Source organism: Brachycentrus maculatus, unplaced genomic scaffold (assembly GCF_059751285.1).
Source record: "Brachycentrus maculatus isolate JH-2025_06_01 unplaced genomic scaffold, ASM5975128v1 h1tg000292l, whole genome shotgun sequence".
Taxonomy (NCBI): Eukaryota; Metazoa; Arthropoda; class Insecta; order Trichoptera; family Brachycentridae; genus Brachycentrus; species Brachycentrus maculatus.
Window position 1 is genome coordinate 547,301 of NW_028281043.1, and position 8,151 is coordinate 555,451.

Here is an 8,151-nt window from a genome sequence, read left to right on the forward strand (position 1 = left end):
ATATATATATATATATATATATATATTTATATATATATATATATATATATATATATATATATAAATACATATTTTTTTTAAATTAATTTGTAGAACACCATTTTAATTTTTGTATAATTTTTTTAATCAAACACACATTTTAGATTTCTTTAATTGATTCGGCAGTCACTTTGTGATAAAATCTATCCATTTTCAATTAAGGTTTTACTTAGTAAATACCACTATTTCTTAAAATCTACTGTGACACGTGTTTCGATGCATTCCGCATCATTTTCAAACACCGGTGTTTGAAAATGATGTGGAATGAATTGAAACAAGTGTGACAGTAGATTTTAAGCAATGGTGGTATTTACTAAGTAAATCTTTAATAAAAAATGGACAGATTTTTGAGTCTACTAAGTTATCACACTGCATCTCTCGAGGATAGAGCGCCACACCAAATGGGCTTTGCAAACAAACTTCGCCTCTTCCACATTTAAGCATCTCCTCATAAATAGCTGCCAATCATTCCAACTCCAGACTTGATCACGCCCAAGTTTTTGAAACGTTTGACTATGCCATATTTTAGTAGGTCTTTCTCTGCTCCTGTTTCAAACTACATTTATATTACCGTTAACATAAATTTATTTTACCGTTCTTTCCTGACTAATATGGATGTTCAATAACGGGCTGAATGGTGAACGTTGAACAAGTGCATTAAATAAATGATAAAAGAACGAATGAAATATACATTGGCGCTGGTCTATTTGAAGTGATTTGAATATTTAATGGCGAGGTGAAATAGGAAATTTCCCTTCAAAATTACAAAAAGCACCATTTTGCGGCGCACTGCGTCCGTAATGTCATTTTTTAGCTATTGCAAATAGTTCATTGGCTCTAAAAGTTTATATTTGTGGTTTTAGAGGTATGCTTAACTGTTATAACGTATACTATTAAATCATACAATACAAATAATGATTGAATAACGACGCGAGAATTTAGTACGAGGAAAATAATTGTTATTTTTTTTTCACGTATCATTTATAATGTAAATAAAAGTCAATATAAAAGTTTAAAAATAAAACCCTTTTTTTATTGATTGATTAGTCAGTTATTTATGGTTTAGAAACTTTTTTAAAAAAAATTGTGGTATTTACCAAGTACCTAAAACAAAATAAATTATCGTTATTATTCAGACCTGATGGAAGTTTAGCTTCCGAAACTAGAAGTCTTTACTAAAACTCAAGTGGTATAAAAACAACTGTTTCCTTAATCATCGAAGTAAATGACCTATGATATTTTTACAAGTTTGTTTTTTATGGGTATATTAAGCGTCTGAGGCCAAAAAAATAATAAATATGTAATGCTTAACAGAGACGAAGCTTCCTTTTTTTTTAAAGGGAATGTGAGAGTCGTATATATATATATATATATATATATATATATATATCTTTATATATATATATATATATATATATATATATATATATACATATATATATATATATATATATATATATATATATATATATATATATATATATATATATATATATATATATATATATATATATATATATATATATATATATATATATATATATATATATATATATATATATATATATATATATATATATATATATATATATATATATATATATATATATATATACATATATATATATATATATGTATATATATATAAATATATATATATATGTATATATATATATATATATATATATATATATATATATATATATATATATATATATATATATATATATATATATATATGTATAAATATATATATATATATATATATATATATATATATATATATATATATATATATATATATATATATATATATATATATATATATATATATATATATATATATATATATATATATATCCATCCGCCTCCGTAGTGTTATGGTCAGCACGCTCGGCTACCGTTCTGGAGGTCCCGGGTTCGATTCCCAGGGAGGGTCAAATAAATATAATTGTTTTTTTCACTGTAATATTTATTCAATATTACCCTGGACTGATAGCTGAAGCGGGGGGCCGATCACCTTTCCTTCCAACGATCATGATAACTCTGCATTTGTATGACGCACTTCCTTATGCACCATTGGGGTGCGGATAAGGGTTTTATTATTATTATTATTATATTTATATTTATGTAAATAAAAATACTAAAATGATTGTAAGGATTTCTAAATTTAGACACATCATGCTACAACTTCCTGAATTGCGCTAGTTTCGCTTTCTCGAGTAAATTAATAAGGATTAAGGGTATATTATATCTGCTTTTATATAAATCAATACATGATACCGCTCTAGAGTATCTAAAAGAGCTGTTCATTTCAGATGGATGGGTTGACGGACATCTCACGTTTCGGTCGGTTACAGCCACTGCCAGGGATGTAAGTGATATTACTAGCCCGTAACTAGCGTACTAAATTGAACGAGCGTGTCTTTACTGTTGTGGGATTGGTGGTACGAAATACTCTTCCCTCATCATTTGAGATTACCTTTGAAAAAAAAAGTATTTGTTTGCTAAATGATTTCCACAAGTTGTCTATTTTTCAACTTAACTACAGTATTAAGATAGTATTTAAAAAGAATAAATAAAATTTGTCCGCCTCCGTGGTGTAATGGTCAGCATACTCGGCTACCGTTCTGGAGGTCCCGGGTTCGATTCCCAAGGGAGGTAAAATAAATATAAGTGATTTTTTTCACTGTCATATTTATTCAATATTACCCTGGACTGGTACCTGAAGCGGAGGGCTGATCACCTTTCCTTCATGTGTAAACGATCAAGATAACACTGCGTTTATATGACGCAGTGCCCTATGCACCATTGGGGTGCGATAAGGGTTTTATTACATATTATTATTTAAAAAGAAGGAGCCATTTAAAATATTTTAAATTACAAATTTATATATTCTATGTAAAGGTCAAAAATAGAATGATGCAATAATTATTTGGTAAAAAAAAAATTAATTGAAAACTCAAAACAATTTATGATGCCGAAAACAAAAATATACAAAACGAAATTAAAAAACATAAAACAGAACCAAAAATATTAAATGTAATGAAAAATGACTCCGTCGATTTCAGTGGGCCTGGTATAAAATCCAAAACGAAAATCTATTTAAGCTTCAAATATATTCCATACTAGTGAACCAACAACCAAAATATCATATATATATATATATATATATATATATATATATATATATATATATATATATATATATATATATATATATATATATATATATATATATGTATATATAACATTTTGAGTGTGTCCAATTACTTGTTCACAAAATCTGGATTATCTCCAGTTACAGGAATTATCTCAAATTATAAGCTTAAATAATAAAAATGAAAATGGTATTTTCTGGCGTTTCTCATGTGTGTGATTATAATCCAGGACTCGGACCTCACATACTAATATAAGAGTTTCTGTTTAGTAAAAAGCTTCTTTACATTTTACCAATAGATGTCTCTAGTGAAGTTCTAGTGATTCAAGAACAAGGTTTCTAAATTGGTTCATATATATATAGAACTTCCAAGAATTTGAGTGGTGTGGTTGTCAATAATGGGTAGAATTGGTGAATGTTGCACGTGTGTAAAGTGATCACTTAAACCAGCCTATGACGGTCGTTAGCCCCGTAAATGTCCAGACTTTCATATTCTTCTTCATCTTTGACGAGATGTCAAAAAATAATATGAAAATAACAAATGTTCATAAAAAAAATACGTAGATTTCCGTAATCCTTGTATAATCCACAAAGCAAAACATCTTGAAGCATAAATAATTTTATACTAAATATATGTCCACAAAAAATAACTCCGTCGATTTCTTTACTCCTGGTATAATCCACAACCAAAACATCTCAATGCTTCAAGTATATTCCATACTAGAGACCAAACAACTAAATCTATCCATGGTAAATTAAATTGCTCCTGATATAATCTACTACTACTACTACTACTACCATCACGCCGTTCCCCCGCAGGGGTAGGCAGAGAGGATGGAAAGCCACAATCTTCTGTCCTGACAAACACTCCTCGCCTCCTTCACATCCATACATCTAGTCATACATGCCCTCCGATTACGCAGACTTTTGACACCGCCAGATTTTAGGTTCTAATTGATCTGATCGTGCCAAGTCTTTTTCGGTCGTCCACATTCTGTTTTCCCTCTCACATTCGCCACATACATTTTCTTAGTCATTCTCTCGCTATCCATTCGCTCCACATGTCCATACCACCGCAAAGAGCTCTTCCTAATCTTTTCAATTATTCCTCGTTCAGCCTTACATTCCTTTCTTATATCGTCGTTTTTAATTCTATAATAATTATATAATCTATAATACAGCAAAAATTCTTAATGCTTCTAATTTATGCTAGGGAGAGTATAAAATTTACCAAACAACAAAATATCTCAACTTCGTCGATTTCCTCTTTAAAAATATACTCTGATGATTTGCATATCGCTCACTCCTTTCAAGAACGTCATAAATCGAAAATCGTCAATTTTCAGTTGTGCATATTTTCGGAATGTCCATAAAATGTACAATATTCCAGCAAAAGCGGCATAATTTTAACTTAATATTTACCCGCTACAGGGCAGAAAGTGTTGTTTTTGCATTCTAAAGAAAATGTATTGTTTAATTATTTTTTTTAAAAAACGAATATTTTTCAAATGGAGAAGAAACCTTCAGGTTTTACTTTAAAAGATCTGTTGCACAGTAAAAAGTTCAGAAAGTTGCTTGATATTTTTTTTGAATACATTGTATTTTATTTTTTAACTTAAAAAACGTTCTCCTGAAAAATCAAGTTTTTTGATTTATGACGTTCTTGGAAGGAGTGAGCGATATATTCACTTACCATGAAGATAGTCTACTCCTCTTTCGAGACGTCAAATAAATATGGATACTTCACCCTTAGTTGTTAAGATCAGTTTTCAGAAGAAGCCTCTTATTATCCAAATAAATATTTATTTCGATATAGGTATATCACATTATTAAAATCCCAATTGGAAATAAAGAGCTTTCAAAATTAAAACGATATATTATTTTAACAAGGCAATTATGAAAAAAAATAATACGAAATTGCTGAAGCACTTGAAGATTCCAATTAATATGATATCTGAGTCTATCATCCAAATCGCATTGAAGCGCCCTTGAGGTAGTATTACGAAAATGGCAAAAAATATAAATTTTCGAAAAATATTGCTATTTTTACTATCATTAGATATATTATTCCATGCTTATGGTATAAAAAAATATTTTTTTTATCTGAAAAATCTTTAATGCTCATTGAAATCTATTTGTTAGGCATTAAAATATAAAGGAGAATCAAACCATGGAACCCGACATTTTGGAAGAAGAGATTCGAAATGCACTGAAAAAACTAAAATGCAACAAGTCCCCCGGCAATGACTGCATACAGGCCGAGCTTCTAAAAGAACTAGGGGATAAGGGCATAAAAACAGTGCTGGATCTCTGCAACCTCATATGGAGAACGGGAACATGGCCTCAGGAATGGGCTGAATCTGTTTTCATTCCTCTTCACAAAAAAGGCTCATCCAAAAAGTGTGAAAACTATAGGACAATAGCACTTATCTCTCACACCAGCAAGATAATGCTATATGTTCTAAAAGCACGATTACACAGTTACATTGGATGGCAAATACCAAAGGAACAAGCTGGTTTTGTGAAAGGAAGAGGAACAAGAGAGCAGATCCTCAACATCCGCCAAGTGATCGAAAAAAGCCGAGAGTTCCTGACGCCAACAGTTTTATGCTTTATCGATTACAAAAAAGCTTTCGACTGCGTGAAGTGGGAACATCTGTGGAAAGTACTCATGGAGATGGGAGTCCCATCCCATTTGATAAAACTCATCCATGGACTTTATGCCCAAAGTAAGGCAATCGTAAGAATCAATGGCATAAACACTGCAAGCTTCCCCACTGAGAAAGGTGTAAGACAGGGATGCATACTCTCCCCTGACCTGTTTAACATCTATGGGGAATACATCATGCGCAGGGCTCTCTACGAATGGAATGGAGGAGTGTCCATTGGTGGCGTAAAGCTGTCCAATATACGATATGCGGACGACACAACACTTCTGGCCAAAGACCCAAAAGAGATGGTAGATCTCCTTAAACGAGTAGAGATTGAGAGCAAGGCACTGGGACTAGAGATTAACCAAAGCAAGACCAAGATCATGATCATAGATCGATCTAAGAAGTTTGGTGATCTCGGGAACTCACTGGAAGGTTTAGAGATAATAAACGAGTTCCAGTTCCTTGGATCTCAAATCAGCAATGAAGGAACTTGTGAAGGAGAGATTAGACGTCGTATCGCCATCGCCAAAAGTGCCATGTCTAAGCTAGACAAAATTTGGAAAGACCGGGGTGTGAGTAACAACACCAAGATGAAGCTTGTCAGGAGCTTGGTCCACTCCATTTTTCTCTATGCTGCTGAAACATGGACTATAAAAGCAGCAGAAAGGAGAAAAATTGATGCCTTCGAAATGTGGTGTTGGAGGCGCATGCTCCGAATTCCATGGACAGCTAGACGCACCAATGAGTCCATTCGCCAGGAACTACGCTTGGATGGCTTGTCTCTGGCCAATATCTGTACCCGACGGATTCTCCAGTTCTTTGGACACGTTGCGCGTGGCAACGAGGATAGCCTGGAACGCCTAGTTGTGATCGGTAGCCTGGAGGGAAAGAGAGGGAGAGGAAGATCCCCCACACGATGGACCGATCAAATTAAGGCAGCAGCAGGCACCTCAGTGGTTGGAGCGCTACGTGCAGCGCAGTCAAGGGATAACTGGAGAAGAGTCATTGCTTCTGCAAGGGTCACAACCCTCAGCAATGAGGATTAAGACGGAGAAGAAGAAAATATAAAATAATGAAATTAAATAAAATTGTAAAAAATACTCGATACTTCAAGTATTATTTCGATGTAATCTTTTGAGAATAACGCATTTGAAATTTATTTGAATATTAAACATCCAATGTTGTAAAAAATATGTATTTCGTTTGAAGTGATGATCCTTTGAAAATGTTATATTTGTTTGTTTCAAACCTTGAAGTAAAGTGTGTAGGCCTCGAAGGTTCACGAGCCACACACATCTCAAAACAAACAGTAAAAATAAAAATAAGTATAAATTTGAAATGTCAGTAATATTTATGAATGTAAATAAGTGAAAAACAAGGTCTCTCTTACCAATGTGTATTGGGTACTGTACCCACTCTGCTACGGTTCGAATGGTCTCAATTGTTTGGGATGTGCTGAGAAAAGCTCTCAAATCAATATCATCAATCTCTGGCAGTAAGACTAGGAAAGATTTAACATATCTTGCTGTAAATATTTTAGAAGCACAGAATAGAAATTGTGTAGGTTTTCCACAATTCGGCAGTGTACGTAGATGTCAATTATTTTGAAAATAGGGGCGTGATAAGTAATATTACTTCTGAATAAATAATCATAGTTAAAAGTATTACTCTAATTGTGACTTAAATTAACACAACTTTCGGTAGAGCAGTCTTCTCACCCAACAGGTGATTTAACCCTTTCGTACATATTATAAAAAATAAGTATAAAAACTTGTGTCCGACCCATCATGACGTATGGAATCAAAAGTAGAGCAGACAACGCTACCACAAAAAACGCGCTTAGAGTGTCAGAAATGAAGACTCTAAGAAGTATAACAGGCAAGAGATAGAATAAGAAATGCCAGGATCAGGTATATATGAGATCGAAGATGTCGTTAGATGGGGAAGGCAACGAAGGAGACAATGGTATGCGCATGTGAGGAGAATGGAACCATCCATACTCCCCCCACATCGCACTGTACGGTCAACCCCATGGTAGACGACTTCCGTGCAGACCAACAAAGAGATGGGTCGATATCTGGGAATTGACGTCGCAGGAGGCTAATCCCTCTTAAAAACAGGCCGCAAGGCCTACAATAAGAAGAAGAAGTATAAATATTCCTTAGTGTGGAATATTTGTGGTAATTAGACCCAGAAGAAAAACATTTTTATTTTAAATGGAAACTACTTAGGCGGTGATTCGATAATTGATAATTGGTAAAATTTCAAGGCACATTTCAACAAACAAATAATAATAAT